This window comes from Vicia villosa, linkage group LG2 (assembly GCF_029867415.1).
Source record: "Vicia villosa cultivar HV-30 ecotype Madison, WI linkage group LG2, Vvil1.0, whole genome shotgun sequence".
Lineage (NCBI taxonomy): Eukaryota > Viridiplantae > Streptophyta > Magnoliopsida > Fabales > Fabaceae > Vicia > Vicia villosa.
This window is the reverse complement of record NC_081181.1, coordinates 119,117,602-119,136,886: the sequence shown is the minus strand read 5'-3', so window position 1 is coordinate 119,136,886 and position 19,285 is coordinate 119,117,602.

Here is a 19,285-nt window from a genome sequence, read left to right as displayed (position 1 = left end):
CGAGGGACGTGGCTTATTCTGCAAAACACAAAGGCAACAGGCAACAAGGCAACAGGCAACAAGGCAACAGAGAGGGTTACCCAAAAGCGTGCGTGTGTGCACCAATCACGTGATTATGTTCAGTTATGTTATCTTATAAAATTACGTGATACTAATTCAATTAATAAGTTGCACTCCCTAAATTACTAACCACGCAGTATATAAAGCAATAAAGGGAAGGGGGAAAATGAAACCAGCGGAGGAGAGGGGAATTGAAACCAGCGGGATATAAAAATAAAAGGCAACAGGTTTAACACAAGTAATAATTGAAAATAGGGTTTAGGGTTACCGATACTCGTAGCTTTGGCAGTCGACAAACCCTGAAAATTTGGAAAAGATTGGAAAAGAAAGAATAAACAGAGGGGTGAGTGCATTATCGGTTCGGAGGCAAATGAAGTTAACCCTAAAAAACAAAAGAGTATTACAGAAAAAGAGTAAAAAAAATTATGGAAAGGGGTAAAAGAAACTTAGCTTCGATTGATGAAGGTTGAGAATTGGAGGTAGATTGAAGCATTGACTCTGACCATCTTCGTTCTTTGACGTGGCGCGTTGTCGGAGCGTATTTGAAGAGTCAATCCTGAAAAGGCATAGAAACAGAAGTACATCAGTGTAGGGTTAATTCTCGTAAACCCTGATTAGGGTTCGAATTAAATAAGAAAATATTAACGATTTAATTAATTATTGGTCTCACGACCTAATTAATTAAATCGGGATTAAGAAAATAAAATCGAGAATGAAAATAATTTTTACGCATTTTTTGGAATTAAATAAGATACATGTGAATTTTTAAATATGAATAGATAAATATAATTAAAATAAATAAAAGATAATAATTAACATATTAATTATAAATAAAATAATTTAAATAAAATAAAATTATTACATATTATAAAGAAATAAGTAATTAAAAGAGATAAAAGAAAATAATATATATTTTAGAGAAAGTAAATAAATTAAGCCAAGTATTATTATTAATAAAGGTTTTTTTTTCTTTTGAAAACATTATATCGTTTCTTTTTTATAAATAAAACTAATAGAAAACATATATATAAGTATATAAAATAAATAGATAAATAGACAATATATAATTAAAAAGAAAAAAAATTAGAAAACTTAGCGTGTGATCTGGTGATGCGCATGTATGGTGGTCCATGGTAGATGCGCAGATTTGGATACATTGGATTGATCTGGGATTGTAGTTAATGGCTGAGATAGTGAGGGACTACGATACGCGCGTGCGTCTTAACGCACAGGAACGGCCTGGCTTTTGAAACCAAAACGCGCGCAGCCTTGACCAGTAGGGAGATGACACGCCACCCTTCTTCAACCTCTGTCCGTCGTCTTAGGTGTTCATACCTTTAGCGACGGTTCTTCCATCGTTGCCATAGCCCCTGCAAAATAGCGAATACCACCAAAACCACACAAAAACTTTTCGCGATCCCATGAAAAGGATCGTTTAGACCTTGCGAACATGTTAGCACTCATAGTTAAGCCTAATTTTACCTGAAATTCAAAACCCCAATTGGAACCTTGAAACCCTAATAATGGTATCCCTAGTAAACGTGCACAGAAATTCGATTAACTTTCCAGAAACAACAAACACATCACGTTGAACACGAATATACCAATAGAATTTCATTATGATGCATGATTTAATGGATTCGACTTAGAATAGGAATCGGTTTAAAACGACTTACAGCACTTGATTCTGGATGAATTGGGACTCGAAAGTGGTGGAGAATTGTTCAGTGATCTTCAGGGAACCTTTTAGAAGCAATAGCACTCCTTGAATTGGCCTGTGTTGCAACTTTGATCTTGAGATTTTCTTGCTTTTTTTTGAACTCGGGATTGATGGTTTTTGAGGCAAAATTTCTGAACCCTTGTGCTATGGACCTGTTGTGCTCTTATAGGGGATTCTTTAGGGTTGGTAAAACTGAAAAAAATCTAATTGAATCTTGAATTGCAAGTTTTGGAAATTTGATTGAGATATGCTTCCAAATCTTTCTAAAATTGTACTTTCTTGGGCTTCAAGCATTATGAACGAAATTGGCTGATTGGTGGGAGAGATTTGATTCAATTCTTGACTTAAAATTAAAGCAAAATCCAATCTTGCATTATTTTTATATTTTATATAATTAAATCATGATTTTAATGAATTAAAACCATAAAATAATAAATAAAATAGTAAAAATAACATGCTCCTTGTTCTAGCACGTGGATGGGCTTAAAATAAAGTTAGAATAAAAGGAATGCAAGCCCATTTAGAAATATTTTGAGTTTTAGGCTTTTTTCCCTCTTGTACACTCTTGAAAATAGGTGAACTTGTACACCATGCCATCCCTTCATATCTCAATATTTTTTCAAGCTTGTGGACTTTTTGGAAACCTTAGAGAGTCCTCTAACTAGTGTCTTTGATCCCATATCAAAATCATTTGCCATTCTCATTTTATGACCTTTTGAAAAAAATGTCTTTTTGTTGACTTTTGGAAAAGACCTATAATGTATGAAGCCATATCTCTTAAACCATTGACCTATGGGCTCTGATTCTTGGACCATTGGATAGAGGAATGAATTCCCTTCAAAATGAGCTTTGGTGGGAATTTTTCTGATGAAGTATGAATATTTGGTGAATTTTCAAAGTTTGGTTGACTTTTTCAGTTCATAGTAACTTTTGACTTTTGGCTTCTCTGGTCTTTCCTTGCATCATCATGATCAACCCTTGATCAAATGATGATTTTAGGGTTATGAGAATGTTGTTGACCAAATATCTTGAGTTTTGACTGTATAATGACTGTTTTGCCCTTGGGAGTCGACTGTTGACCTAATCAGGATTTGAGGGACTAAATTTGCTCTGTTTGACTTGAAACTTTATATGGAGATACTTTGGGATGTTAGTGACCCTATGGAACCACCTTGATCCATTGATTCAATGATTTTCCTCTGAATTATTCAATCCCTAGTTTAGAACTTCTGTGTGGGAGACTGTGTTTTGGAGCTTTGTCTTTTGATTTGGTTTTGTGTATGAAAAATAGTATGGGCAAATTTTGGGGTATGACAGCTGCCCCTGTTCAATTATCTTAAACCTGAAGATGTAGAGTGGTTTGTATGCCATTCGGTATCTGAAGGTGGAAGATGATTGAACAGTAGAATACCAAGAAATTTGCCCTAGCTGAAATAGGGACTTTTGTCGGCGATGGGCTTAAAGATGCCATCTGACTTGATAAGCTTGAGAGTTAGAATGTGTCATATGTTAGACTGTTTGCATCCGCAGATGTCTGGAAAAAAAAAACCGTGCGTTAGGCTGAAGATACGTCGTACGTTAGACTAATCTTAATTGCATCCTCAGATGTCTGAAAAGCTGTGCGTTAGGTTGATGGATAAGTCGTGCGTTAGATTAATCTTAATTGCATCCTCAGATGTCTGGAAAACCGTGCGTTAGGTTGATGGATAAGTCGTGCGTTAGACTACCCAATTTGCATCCGTAGATGTCTGGAAGACCGTGCGTTAGGTCAGAGAATAAATCGTGCGTCAGACTATTCTCAATTGCATCCTTAGATGTCTGGAAAACCGTGCGTTAGGTTGATGGATAAGTCGTGCGTTAGACTACCCAATTTGCATCCGTAGATGTCTGGAAGACCGTGCGTTAGGTCGGAGAATAAATCGTGCGTCAGACTATTCTCAATTGCATCCTCAGATGTCTGGAAAACCGTGCGTCAGGTTGAAGGAATGAGTCGTGCGTTAGACTAATCCCGATTGCATCCTCAGATGTCTGGAAGACCGTGCGTTAGGTCGGTGGATGAGTCGTGCGTTAGACTTATCCAAATTGCATCCGTAGATGTCTGGAATGCCATGCGTCAGGCGTTTGCTTTGAATAAGATTCGAATCTTTGTAATGTACCTGTCAAACATTGTTTAGTTTTTTATGCAATGCCATGATGCGTGAGTTATATGCTTCTCAAAATAAATGAGGAATATGTATGTGATGTATGAATGTGTTTATGACTTATGATATTTGTTTATGTATGTTTATGACTTGTGATATATGTTTTATGACTTGTGTGGCTAGAATCGTCTGATTTGAGAAGATACATTTCTATGTCATTGAGAGCTTGATGTTTTGATCTCTTCTTGAAGATGCTTAGCTGGGGATTTATGATTTCTGCTTGGGGATGATCAGAATCTTGATGTACCCTGACTGAGGATGAGAGATATTAGTAAACCATGTTTGGAGAAGAGCAAAGTGTTGGAGAGATGATGGTATTGAAGATGTAATCTCTGTTGGGGATCTATTTCTCTTGTTGGACGAGAGTATTTGAAGATGTCTTCTTAATGATTACTCTGCGGGGATGTGGTTTTGTGAACCTGGCTTTGTGGGAAGACGTGGATGTCTTGAACGTTGCCCCCAATATTATAGTAACTACCATTCATGGATTTGATTAGGACACACCACTGAGTATTGATCAAGATGTCGAACTGGACTTGCATAGATTTGCCCCAGTTAGCAGGAACTTTTGGAAAGATTCGCCTCGCGAGGACTTTATGAGATGTGCACTTTGGGCGACATGCCCCTAGTAATCATAGGCCCAATACAATGTCCTATGTTGGTTGAGAAGTAGCTTCAGATCTTCTTGGATGCATTCCCCTGATTGTTTTGGCATCCTTGAGATATTCTTGAAATCTTGACTTGATTGCCCCAGATTGATCGTGGGAATAATTTGAAACCCACTTGGGATATATGCCTTTGACTGTTTGTCATTTGAGAGATTCTTGGAATCTTGACTTGGTTGCCCCAGATTGATTGGGCAAAACGTGCCATGCCCCTTGTATACGTAGGAGACATTGCTTCTTTGGTGTAATCTTGTCTGTCGGGATAACTTTCAATCATTAGTTGTACCCTGTGCAAGTTCTTTCTGATGCTAACATTTGAAATTATGTAGCAGAATATGTTTAATAATGAATTCATGAGATGCAATGCATACGTTTGTCTTGAGTTTTTGAAAAACCTTTAACACATGAGATGTAAAAACACGACACTTGTAAAAAAATGATATTTGTAATAATGTGATGTTTGTAAAAACAGGATATCAACTTAACATTTGTAGTAAACCTTAAGGAGTCGGGATACCCTTTTTTGGTGACAGTATGCTTTCGAACTAACCATGCTTCAATTAGGACTTTCAAGGGTTGTAACGTGGCTTGGTTCACGGTTTAAGAAACAAAGGATAAAGGCTCAAAGTTTATTTATACCCACCCCTCTTCGTGATGATCTTCAGTCCTAAACTCAGTTAATTCGGCTTATGCATTCAGGTTCCAAGAGACTTTTGGATTTGCACCTTTGATAATGATGATGATTCGCAAGCAGAGAGAATTTTTGAGATGGCAGTCACTTCTTCCTTTCGGTAGTCATAACTTTGAGTTGTTCAAGAATTTATTGACTTCTTTTTTTTCATCTTTTTTGATATCCCTAACTTTTGCCTGAACTGTTTATTTTGAGCTTACAGTCAGCGGGATGCCTTGATTTTTGCCTAAGTCACCTTTTTGATTTTTGACTTAGCAGGCTTTTCTTTGTTTTTTCATTTTTTCCTTTTGAAAGATATTGACTGCGTTGCTTAATGATTGATGAACCATCATTGTCTTTTGATTGACATCTCCAACACTTCTTTGATGTGTATGGTTGAACGTTTATGATTGAAACCTTTGTTAAAAGGTGTACTGAATGATTCTCTTAAAATAGAATGCACAGCCAAATTAACTGAGAACTACCCTGCCCCAGGTTATGATTAAGGTTTTGAAATTTCAAGAAATAAAACTCCTACGCCTTAGGCTCAAAGGGGTTGACGAGGGATTAGCATCCTTATATCTCCACTGTTTAGGAATTGAACAAATGCCTGTACATCGTCAGCATAGTCCGCTCGAAAGCATACTGTATGAGGTTGCGGTATCGTTTTCGTCATCCTCCCTTAAAAGGCTTACAACTTAGCAGGAGTTGAATATCACAAAACACATGCAAAGTAAAGACATAATTTAAAATGAGTGATAGCGAAATAATTTATTCAAGACAAACATATGCAATGCTCTGATGATGATTATTAAAACAAACAATGTCTATCATAATTTGAGTGTTTAAACAGAATAGAAATTGCAAGAGAAAGTAAATCTAATGATCTAAAGAGTTCATCCTTCTAGCCATTCATAGTATTAGCAATCTTGTTGTGATTAGGCATGGGAGCAGTGATCACATTAGGAGTTGCAGGAGCTTCGAACTCGATCTCCCCAGCATCTATCATATCTTGAATTTTGTTTCTCAGGGCCCAACAACTATCAGCATCATGCCCAGCAGCATTGGAGTGGTAAGCACATGTAGCTTTGGGATCGTAAGACGGGCTTGCAGTGTTGGGAAATTTCGGAGGATCCTTTACGGCGATCAGATTGGCTTTCAGCAGATGTTGTAGGGCTTGAGATAAGGGAATGTTGATCTTAGTGAATTGTCTCCTTGGTTTATCAATCTTGCGTTGGTAATCTTGTCTAGGAGCTTGTTGAGATATTGGTGCAGAGATGAGGACGGCACCAACAGACTGATTCTGATCATCCTTACCACGGCCCTTTTGACTATGAATAGCATTAGACTCATTTCTCCCTTGATATGGCTTCCTTGTAGTACCAGAGGATGAACCCACTTGGATTTTTCCACTTTGAATACCATTCTCCACACGTTCTCCAGTTAAGATGAGATCAGTAAATCCAGATGAAGAACTTCCCAGTAAGTGACTATAGAACGGCCCAGTTAGCGTGCCCATGAACATGTCCACCAATTCCCTATCAGTCAAGGAAGGTTGGACTCTCCCAGCTAGATCTCTCCATTTTTGAGCATACTCCTTGAAACTTTCTTTAGGACCCATGGACATGCTTTGTAGTTGCATGCGAGTCGGTGCAAGATCAGAGTTGTATTGGTATTGCTTGTAGAATGCCACAACTAAATCTTCCCAAGTACGGATGCTAGCACCTTCCAGTTGATAATACCATTCGAGTTGAGTTCCAGATAAACTCTCTTGAAAGAAATGGATCCAGAGCCTCTTATCAGCAGTGTGAGGTTGAATCTTCCTCACATAAGACCTCAAATGCATCTTGGGACAGGATATTCCATCGTACTTAGCAAAAGCGGGAGTCTTGAACTTTGGAGGAATAACGACCCCAGGAACGAGTCCTAATTCTTCGAAATCCAGCCCAGGTACCTTTTGAATTTCCATGCTTCTCAGACGCTCTTCTAACTGCCTATACCTCTCATCAGATTCATCCTCGTCCTCAGGATACTCTTCTTCTTCTTCCTCTTCCCCATCAGAACCTACATGGCTTCCCTGATTGTTCTTGACACTGAGATTATCTCTCTCTTCATCTTCCTCATTCTTAGGGATTTCAGCATCCTCGGCCCTCCTGGGACGACCTTTGAACCTTCTTCCCAAGTTGATCACCCCTTTGGGTTTCTGAGTCTTCTTTTCCTTCTTAGTCAGAAGGGCTTTCAGTTCATTTTGCCCATTGGCCAGGTTCAGAATCAGAGCTTGAAATTCAGCATTCTGAGCTTGGAGATCCTTGACAGATTGTTCGAGATTCATCTTTCTTACTGAAATAAACAGCAACAAAGATGAGGCATTTGGTTTTATGAAACCTGTGATGCGATGTTTATGAATGATATGATTATGCATATGCAATGTTTTCAAGGACCTTAAAATTTAAATTCACTTTAAACAAGAAAGAAAGAAAAAGCTTTGTTAATAATAATAATAATAATAATTAAATTGTACTTTAGTTTATGGTTCTTTGCCATTTTGGCTTACAAAAATAAATATGGAAACAACTAGGAATAATAATAACAATAAAATAGAATTTTTCAAGCTTCCCATGGACGCTTCCTCTTTGATCCGATGAAGTTGTTGACGTTCTGTTCTGCTTGAAGTAGCCTTGTGAGTTCTAACACTTGTTTCTCTTTGGCGCGGAAATGAGCCTCAAAAGTATCCCTTTCTTCTTTCAATTGGACCCATGATTTTTGTAGTTCTTCTAGATCAGTGGGCATGTCTGGATGGAGAACAACTAAAGGAACCTTCTCTTCACATTCAGGTTCAACAATCACAGGTCTAACATAAGGATATGGCATGACAAAGCGTTGAGCGCGAGTGCGTACCCATCTAAGATAAGGTTCTGAGGGAAGGGAGTTCTTTTGCCCCCAACTTTTGCTATCCACCCTGTACACCTTGTTCCAAGCGCGTATGAACTCTTGGCGTTGATTACGAACATCTTCTTCATAATTGAAAACAATCCCTTCAATGAGCAAGTGATGAGGACCATCCCTTCGAGCATAACCAAATTGTCGTAAAGCTAATGAAGGATTGTAGGTGATTCCTCCTCTAATGCCAAGGAGAGGCACATTAGGGAATTTCCCACAATGATCAATGATAGTGACGTACTCTTGAGACATAACATGCCAACGGATATCTGAGTGAGAAAGTGACATGATTCTTCGAGACCATTGCATCTTTTGATCGTTTCTGACTACTGAGCGTGGAAGGTGCGAAATAAACCACCTAGCCAGCAAGGGTGTGCAACACATAAGAGTCCCTCGCTTCTTCATGACACGAGAGTGAAGGGAATGTAGAATATCTCCAAGTAGCGTAGGCACGGGGTTGTGAGTCAGAAAAATCTTGATTGCGTGCACATCAATGAATTGATCAGGATTAGGAAACAAAACCAAACTATATATTAACAAAGCCAAAACATCTTCAAAAGCATGGTAGCTCATGGCCTTTAGAAATTGTCGAGCTTTTCCAAATAAGAATTTGGCTGAGAGACCTTCTACTCCATTCTTGGTGTCCCAGTTGGAGGCGATGTCTGATCTCTTTAGGTGAAGTACAGCAGCAATAGTCTCGAGTTTCGGAGTGCTTTCCAATCCAGTAAAGGGCAGATGCTTAGATATAGGTACACCAAGTAAGTTTGAGAACTCCTCCAAAGTAGGTACCAACTGATAATCCGGAAAAGTGAAGCAATGATGTTCGGGATCAAAGAATTGGCATAAGACTCTCATCATATCTTCTTCAAATTGAGAGGTGACCAGTCGAAGAAGATAACCATGTCTTTCAGCAAACTTAGAGTCTCCAGGGACTTCTAAAGCGAGCTCCTTAAGCTCAGAAGGTATCCCTACAAAGTTGATTCGTACATAATCTCTGGTAGAAAAAGCCATGTCCTACAAAACAGTGTAAATATAAATTTCTTGGTCCTTGAAATTTGTTAGTTGTTATGATATGTCATGATGTTATGATGTTATGATGTTATGATGCCAAGTAGATAACAAACACAAACAAGTCACACAATTGCCTTAAGGGTAGGCTTGCATGAAGTTCATAGGTATATACCCTTCTTCCTTTCGTTTAGTTGGTTCAACCTGTCCTAAAAAGTAACCAGGTTCTATGGTGCTCATATCCCTGATCTTTCTCGTGGGCATTGTCTCAACATAGCACTCAATCGGCCAGCCAAAAGCATCCCTTGAGTCCAATCTCAATGAGTGTAGCATCGAGTATCAACCGGCTTCAGTCAGGAATCCGAAGCCACCCATCTCGCTACTTCTTATAAGCCAGAGTCAAGTTCGACTAAGGTTCTAAGGGCGAATTAGTGCTTATGACACCACGCGGTAGCCAAATGTCTCCTCGATCAAATTCAAGGGCCATCAGGACAAACCAAAGTGTCACACTAACGGTGGCCACCAGTTCAACCATAACGATACATGTCGTACAGTCTCCCTGATCTCATGCCACATACCTAAGGTACTCAGATCCGGGTTAGGATCTTTCACACAACAGAATACCCAAAACAGCCCTGCAAAAGTAAAGCAAGCAAAACAAACAATAGAAAACATTTAAGTGAATCCTAAACTTTTAAGGTAACCCCTCTTAATCGAAAAATCCCCAGCAGAGTCGCCAGTTCTGTAACACGGTGAACTGACTTTTTAATCGATCGAAATGTCGCGGTAAGCAAGAGTCGCCACCGACTTTTATTTTATCCAAACAAATTCGGAAAGGCAAAAAGAAACAGAAAAAAACCTTTTTAAGAAATCTAAGTTCGGGGGGTAATTTATGCAAAGGGAAGGTGTAAGGCACCCTTTGCATCCATGGTTTTCCATGGGCTCTTAATTGCTTTGCTTGCTCGTTTGTTTAGAAAATGTAGATGAAAGAGATAGGGACTTTAGCTTGTGAATAAGCGTAGCCCTTTTGAAAAATTATGAGAAAGAATATAATAAAAAGGTTTGAGCATTGCAAGGCAGTTAGGGGCAATTACCTTAAACTCAGATAATAGGTCTCTTTTTGCCTTTCAGAATGAAAGGGTCTATCCTTGCCATAAGAGGGCAGGAAGCCTTTCGTTTGGAGGTTGAAGGGTCATCGAAGCATCCTTTGCCATAAGACTATCCCATGCCATAGAAGGGCAGGTAGTCTAAGGTAAGGATCAGAATAAGCCTTTTCGTAGGCAGCCAGAAGATACCTCAGCCTTTTTCCGTAGGCAACTTCCGAAGGTCGAGGTCATTTGTGTATCGAAGGCAGCATCATTTAGGGTCGTGACCTTTTAATTATCGAGGCAGCATGGCTGAGGTATCCTCGTATTCGAGGGACGTGGCTTATTCTGCAAAACACAAAGGCAACAGGCAACAAGGCAACAGGCAACAAGGCAACAGAGAGGGTTACCCAAAAGCGTGCGTGTGTGCACCAATCACGTGATTATGTTCAGTTATGTTATCTTATAAAATTACGTGATACTAATTCAATTAATAAGTTGCACTCCCTAAATTACTAACCACGCAGTATATAAAGCAATAAAGGGAAGGGGGAAAATGAAACCAGCGGAGGAGAGGGGAATTGAAACCAGCGGGATATAAAAATAAAAGGCAACAGGTTTAACACAAGTAATAATTGAAAATAGGGTTTAGGGTTACCGATACTCGTAGCTTTGGCAGTCGACAAACCCTGAAAATTTGGAAAAGATTGGAAAAGAAAGAATAAACAGAGGGGTGAGTGCATTATCGGTTCGGAGGCAAATGAAGTTAACCCTAAAAAACAAAAGAGTATTACAGAAAAAGAGTAAAAAAAATTATGGAAAGGGGTAAAAGAAACTTAGCTTCGATTGATGAAGGTTGAGAATTGGAGGTAGATTGAAGCATTGACTCTGACCATCTTCGTTCTTTGACGTGGCGCGTTGTCGGAGCGTATTTGAAGAGTCAATCCTGAAAAGGCATAGAAACAGAAGTACATCAGTGTAGGGTTAATTCTCGTAAACCCTGATTAGGGTTCGAATTAAATAAGAAAATATTAACGATTTAATTAATTATTGGTCTCACGACCTAATTAATTAAATCGGGATTAAGAAAATAAAATCGAGAATGAAAATAATTTTTACGCATTTTTTGGAATTAAATAAGATACATGTGAATTTTTAAATATGAATAGATAAATATAATTAAAATAAATAAAAGATAATAATTAACATATTAATTATAAATAAAATAATTTAAATAAAATAAAATTATTACATATTATAAAGAAATAAGTAATTAAAAGAGATAAAAGAAAATAATATATATTTTAGAGAAAGTAAATAAATTAAGCCAAGTATTATTATTAATAAAGGTTTTTTTTTTCTTTTGAAAACATTATATCGTTTCTTTTTTATAAATAAAACTAATAGAAAACATATATATAAGTATATAAAATAAATAGATAAATAGACAATATATAATTAAAAAGAAAAAAAATTAGAAAACTTAGCGTGTGATCTGGTGATGCGCATGTATGGTGGTCCATGGTAGATGCGCAGATTTGGATACATTGGATTGATCTGGGATTGTAGTTAATGGCTGAGATAGTGAGGGACTACGATACGCGCGTGCGTCTTAACGCACAGGAACGGCCTGGCTTTTGAAACCAAAACGCGCGCAGCCTTGACCAGTAGGGAGATGACACGCCACCCTTCTTCAACCTCTGTCCGTCGTCTTAGGTGTTCATACCTTTAGCGACGGTTCTTCCATCGTTGCCATAGCCCCTGCAAAATAGCGAATACCACCAAAACCACACAAAAACTTTTCGCGATCCCATGAAAAGGATCGTTTAGACCTTGCGAACATGTTAGCACTCATAGTTAAGCCTAATTTTACCTGAAATTCAAAACCCCAATTGGAACCTTGAAACCCTAATAATGGTATCCCTAGTAAACGTGCACAGAAATTCGATTAACTTTCCAGAAACAACAAACACATCACGTTGAACACGAATATACCAATAGAATTTCATTATGATGCATGATTTAATGGATTCGACTTAGAATAGGAATCGGTTTAAAACGACTTACAGCACTTGATTCTGGATGAATTGGGACTCGAAAGTGGTGGAGAATTGTTCAGTGATCTTCAGGGAACCTTTTAGAAGCAATAGCACTCCTTGAATTGGCCTGTGTTGCAACTTTGATCTTGAGATTTTCTTGCTTTTTTTTGAACTCGGGATTGATGGTTTTTGAGGCAAAATTTCTGAACCCTTGTGCTATGGACCTGTTGTGCTCTTATAGGGGATTCTTTAGGGTTGGTAAAACTGAAAAAAATCTAATTGAATCTTGAATTGCAAGTTTTGGAAATTTGATTGAGATATGCTTCCAAATCTTTCTAAAATTGTACTTTCTTGGGCTTCAAGCATTATGAACGAAATTGGCTGATTGGTGGGAGAGATTTGATTCAATTCTTGACTTAAAATTAAAGCAAAATCCAATCTTGCATTATTTTTATATTTTATATAATTAAATCATGATTTTAATGAATTAAAACCATAAAATAATAAATAAAATAGTAAAAATAACATGCTCCTTGTTCTAGCACGTGGATGGGCTTAAAATAAAGTTAGAATAAAAGGAATGCAAGCCCATTTAGAAATATTTTGAGTTTTAGGCTTTTTTCCCTCTTGTACACTCTTGAAAATAGGTGAACTTGTACACCATGCCATCCCTTCATATCTCAATATTTTTTCAAGCTTGTGGACTTTTTGGAAACCTTAGAGAGTCCTCTAACTAGTGTCTTTGATCCCATATCAAAATCATTTGCCATTCTCATTTTATGACCTTTTGAAAAAAATGTCTTTTTGTTGACTTTTGGAAAAGACCTATAATGTATGAAGCCATATCTCTTAAACCATTGACCTATGGGCTCTGATTCTTGGACCATTGGATAGAGGAATGAATTCCCTTCAAAATGAGCTTTGGTGGGAATTTTTCTGATGAAGTATGAATATTTGGTGAATTTTCAAAGTTTGGTTGACTTTTTCAGTTCATAGTAACTTTTGACTTTTGGCTTCTCTGGTCTTTCCTTGCATCATCATGATCAACCCTTGATCAAATGATGATTTTAGGGTTATGAGAATGTTGTTGACCAAATATCTTGAGTTTTGACTGTATAATGACTGTTTTGCCCTTGGGAGTCGACTGTTGACCTAATCAGGATTTGAGGGACTAAATTTGCTCTGTTTGACTTGAAACTTTATATGGAGATACTTTGGGATGTTAGTGACCCTATGGAACCACCTTGATCCATTGATTCAATGATTTTCCTCTGAATTATTCAATCCCTAGTTTAGAACTTCTGTGTGGGAGACTGTGTTTTGGAGCTTTGTCTTTTGATTTGGTTTTGTGTATGAAAAATAGTATGGGCAAATTTTGGGGTATGACAGATAGTAAGTTAAACAAAACAAAGGTTTTAAGGGTTTTAGACTTAGAAGCTCATTTTGACAAAGCTGTGAAAGAAGAGAAGAGTATAGTGAAGAGAAAGAGGGGAATCTCAATATTGAAGCTAGAGTTGTCTTCAATCCAAACCTAAGGTAAGGGTGGGATTCTTTCATGCTAAAGGGATGATTGATGATGTTTTTGGTGGGATTTGATTGTATATTTGTATCCATAGAAGTTGTGTGTAGAGATGTTAGGGTTTATGAACAAATGTATGATTTGATGATTTGAAATGTGGCTAATTGATGTTTGATGATGTTATGATGTTATGAGACCCATAATATGTGTTGTATTTGTGGTTATGACATATATTCTATTGTTGTTTGTGATGTTTGGTGTTTTCCAACTTGGTTGGGTTGAGTTTAGGGGTTTTGGGATGAGTTTCGTATGCTATTTTCTGTGTTTGGGATTTTCTGAAAATCGCCAGTTCGCGCCGCGAACCCTTGTTGGCGCTGCGAACCTCTTGGCAGAAACTTGGGAAGATTTGGTTCACTCAGTTCGCGCCGCGAACCTTTGTTGGCTCCGCGAACTGCTTGGCAGAAACTTAGGAATATTTGATTCACTCAGTTCGCGCCGCGAACCTTGTTGGCGCCGCGAACCCGGTTTTACAAAACTTTTTCAAAACTTTGAAATGATGTATCTTTTGAACCGTAACTCCTTTTTAAGTGCCGTTTGGACCTACGTGAAGCCCTAATTGATGTATTTCTATTGAATATGCTTAGTATAACTTTGATAATTCTTGGAATATTGCTTGAATTGGTTTTTGTTGACATTGAATATCCGGAATTGATTATGTCGTTTAAGTTGATCATGTCGTTTACGTAGATTATGTTGTTTGAGTCGATTATGTCATTAAGTGTGTTTGTGAATGTGCATCATTATGTCACATTCATTGCATTGTTTGAGACGGCCCTAGTGGAAAATGTTTGAGACGACCCTTGTGGCAGATGTTTGAGACGGCCCAATGGCAATTGTTTGAGACGGGAGTTTTACTCCAATGGTACCACATGCATTTGCATTGTTCGAGTTGCATAAGTAAAGTCGTATGATGAGTCGTATTTGAATATTTGTGTGTGCATAACATGAATGTTATCTTGTGTCGATTTGATGGTTGTTTCGTTGAGCATATGTGATAATCGACTAGGTATGCCTTAACTGAGATTGATATTATTGTTGTCGGTAAGATGTTGAATGATGTGAATAGTAGTAAGTGATATATGTTGAGAAGTGGTGACCGATGTATGATTATTTCTCCGCTTTGAATATTATCATACATTTCTTTATAATGAATGATATCTCACCCTTTCTGTTTGAATGTTACCCTCCGTTGGTAACGTGCAGGTAATAACGCAGAGTAGTCGTGTACCTATAGCTCGAGTCGGTGTGTGTCGATGCTCTGATATGTAGCACTCGGGGAACGTTGGATTACTTGTTTATGTTTTGGCTTCTTGTGTTTATCCTTGTTAAACTTTGTCCTTATGTTATTCCGAGACTTGTTAGATGTATCGTGTCGTGTTTGGCCGTGATATTATGAGTTATATTGTTGTTGACATATGATTTTCCGCTGCGATGCAAGTATTTGATTGGCTAACAATGATTAATGATTTCGATATTGTTCTCCTACATGTGTGTTATGTATCTAAGTAATTGAGCATGATATACATATGTGATTTTGTTGTTTAAAATGTGACGCTCCGAATCGTTATGTTCTATTTGCTTAAAATTTTGTACTCTGATATTCAACTTGATTGCGGGGTAGATTTGGGGTGTTACATTAGTGGTATCAGAGCAGGTCGGTCTTGTCCGGCCATGTGTTGTGTCGTAGTGTAGTCTAACAAGCGTATATTGTTGTTTGTGCTGATTGCTTTTGTGTTGTAGTGAAGACTTGTGATGGCTGGGAGGAATGATGTTGCGATAGCTGCTGCTTTGGAAGCAATGGCTCAAGCTTTGGAGAACCAACCGAATGGTGGAGAGAGTGCTTCTTCTCGGAGTTTGGCTACCTTCCAAAGAGAGAACCCTCATGTGTTTAAGGGAACTTATGATCCTGATGGTGCATTGACATGGCTTAAGGAGATTGAGAGGATTTTCTGTGTCATGGACTGCACTCCTGAACAGAAGGTTTGGTATGGGACTCATATGCTAGCAGTTGAAGCGGATGATTGGTGGCTAGAGACCCGTAGGAGATTGGAAGCGAGTGGTGAGGAGATCTCTTGGATTGTGTTTCGCATGGAGTTCTTAAGGAAGTACTTTCTTGAAGATGTCTGTGGCAAGAAGGAAATTAAATTCCTTGAGCTAAGTCAAGGGAACAAATCTGTTGTGGAGTATGCTGCTAAGTTTGGTGAGTTGGCCAAGTTTTACCAACACTATGATGGGACGAATGGTGAGTTTTCCAAGTGCATTAAGTTTGAGAATGGGTTGCGTCCGGAGATTAAGAAAGCAATTAGTTACCAGAAGATTCGTATCTTTGCTGATTTGGTTGATTGTTATCGGATCTATGAAGAGGACAACAATGCTCATTATCGTGTGATAACTGAGAAGAGGGGAAAGGGTTATCAAGGTTGTGGTAAGCCTTATGAAGCTTCGAGTGGAAAGGGAAAGCAGAAAGCGGTTAAGGGTAAGAGAACTAGTGGGGGAGATGCTCCTGCTGGTATTGTGTGCTTCAAGTGTGGCAAGGTTGGTCACAAGAGCACGTCGTGTAACGTTGATGCTAGAAGATGCTACCGTTGTGGGAAGTTTGGTCATGCGTCGTCTGATTGTACGCATAAGGATATGGTGTGTTTCAACTGTGGTGAAGAAGGCCATACTGGAAGCAAGTGTTAGAAGCCCAAGAAGGAACAATCTAGTGGGAAGGTGTTCGCCTTGTCGGGAACTCAGACCACTAGTGAGGATTCACTCATCAGAGGTACATGTTTCATTAATAGCATTCCTTTGATTACTATTATTGATACCGGTGCTACACATTGCTTTATATCTGCTGATTGTGTTGATAGATTGGGTCTGGTGTTATCTTCTATGAACAGAGAAATGGTTGTCGATACTCCGGCTAAGGGATCGGTGACTACTTCTCTTGTGTGTCTTAAGTGTCCCGTGTCAATTTTCGACAGAGACTTTCTTGTTGATTTTGTTTGCCTGCTGTTGAGAGGTTTGGATGTGATTTTGGGGATGAACTGGTTAGGCCATAACCATGTTCACATTAATTGTTTTGATAAGTCTGTGAGGTTTTCTTCTCCTGAAGAGGAAAGCTTAGAGTTGTTATCGGCCAGACAGTTTCATTTGTTGATGAAAGAAGATGTTAAAGTGTTCGCGTTGGTTGCTTCGATGTCTGTTGAGAATCAGGCTGTAATAGAAAGGTTGAAGGTAGTATGTGAATTTCCTGAAGTTTTCCAGGATGAAATTCCCGTTGTGCCGCCAGAGAGAGAAGTTGAGTTCTCTATTGATCTTGTACCTGGTACTAGACCTGTGTCTATGGAACCGTATAGGATGTCTGCTTTAGAGTTATCTGAATTGAAGAAGCAATTGGAAGAGCTGCTTGAGAAGAGGTTCGTGAGACCTAGTGTGTCACCGTGGGGAGCTCCAGTCTTGTTGGTTAAGAAGAAGGATGGAAGTATGAGGCTTTGTATTGATTATAGTCAGCTGAATAAGGTGACAATCAAGAATAAGTATCCACTTCCAAGGATCGATGATTTGATGGACCAATTGGTTGGTGCTCGTGTGTTTAGCAAGATTGATCTGAGGTCGGGTTACCATCAAATTAAAGTGAAAGATGAGGACATGCAGAAGACGGCTTTCAGAACACGTTATGGACATTATGAGTATTCTATGATGCCCTTTGGTGTTACTAATGCACCTGGAGTATTTATGGAGTTACATGAACCGCATTTTCCATGAGTATCTGGATTGTTTTGTGGTGGTGTTCATTGATGACATTTTGATTTACTCTAAATCAGAATCAGATCATGCTGAGCATTTGAAGTTGGCATTGCAAGTCTTGAAAGAGAAGAAGTTGTATGCTAAGTTGTCCAAGTGTGAGTTTTGGTTGAAAGAGGTTAGTTTTCTGGGGCATGTCATCTCGAGTGATGGTATTGCTATGGATCCGTCTAAAGTTGATGCCGTTTTGAGATGGGAAACTCCTAAGTCGGCTACCGAGGTTCGAAGCTTTTTGGGATTAGCCGGTTATTATAGAAGGTTCATTGAAGGTTTCTCTAAGTTAGCCCTTCCGTTGACTAAGTTGACTTGTAAGGGTAAATCTTTTGTATGGGGTGTTTCTTGTGAACAGAGCTTTGTTGAGTTGAAGAAAAGGTTGACGTCGGCACCGATTTTGATGTTGCCTAATCCGGAAGAATCGTTCGTGGTCTATTATGATGCTTCTAAGATGGGTTTAGGAGGTGTGCTCATGCAAAATGGTAAAGTTGTTGCTTATGCATCGAGACAGTTGAGAGTTCATGAGAAGAACTATCCTACACATGATTTGGAACTTCCTGCTGTAGTGTTCGTGTTGAAGATTTGGAGGCATTATCTTTATGGTTCTAGATTTGAAGTCTTTAGCGACCATAAGAGCTTAAAGTATTTGTTTGATCAGAAGGAATTGAATATGAGACAACGAAGGTGGTTAGAACTGTTGAAAGATTATGATTTCAGTTTGAATTATCATCCAGGAAAGGCTAATGTTGTTGCCGATGCTTTGAGTCGCAAGACTTTGCATATCTCGGCAATGATGGTTAAGGAATTAGAATTGATTGAGCAATTTTGAGATATGAGTTTGGTATGTGAAGTGACCCCTAAGAGTGTTCGATTGGGTATGTTGAAGATTAACAATGATTTTCTGGATAGTGTCAGAGAAGCCCAGAAGTTGGATGTGAAATTGGTTGATTCGATGATTGGAGTCGATCAAGCTGAGAATGGTGATTTCAAGTTAGATGTGCACGGTGTGTTGAGGTTCTGTGATCGGATTTGTATTCCTGATGATGTGGATTTGAAGAGATCTATTCTTGAGGAAGGTCATATGAGTAATCTGAGTATTCATCCTGGTGCTACGAAGATGCACCAAGATTTGAAGAATTTGTTTTGGTGGCCTGGAATGAAGCGTGACATAGCTCAGTTTGTGTATGCATGTTTGACTTGTCAGAAGTCGAAGGTTGAACATCAGAAGCCTGCTGGTTTAATGCAACCGTTAGAAGTTCCTGAATGGAAATGGGATAGTATTTCCATGGATTTTGTGACAAGCTTGTCGAATACCATGAGAGGACATGATTCGATTTGGGTGATTGTTGATAGGCTTACGAAGTCGGCTCATTTCATACCTATTAACATCACTTATCCGGTTTCGAAGTTGGCGGAAATTTATGTCCGTGTGATTGTGAAGTTGCATGGTGTTCCTTTGTGTATTGTTTCGGATAGAGATCCGAGGTTCACTTCAGATTTTTGGAAGAGTTTGCAAGAGGCGTTGGGTTCTAAGT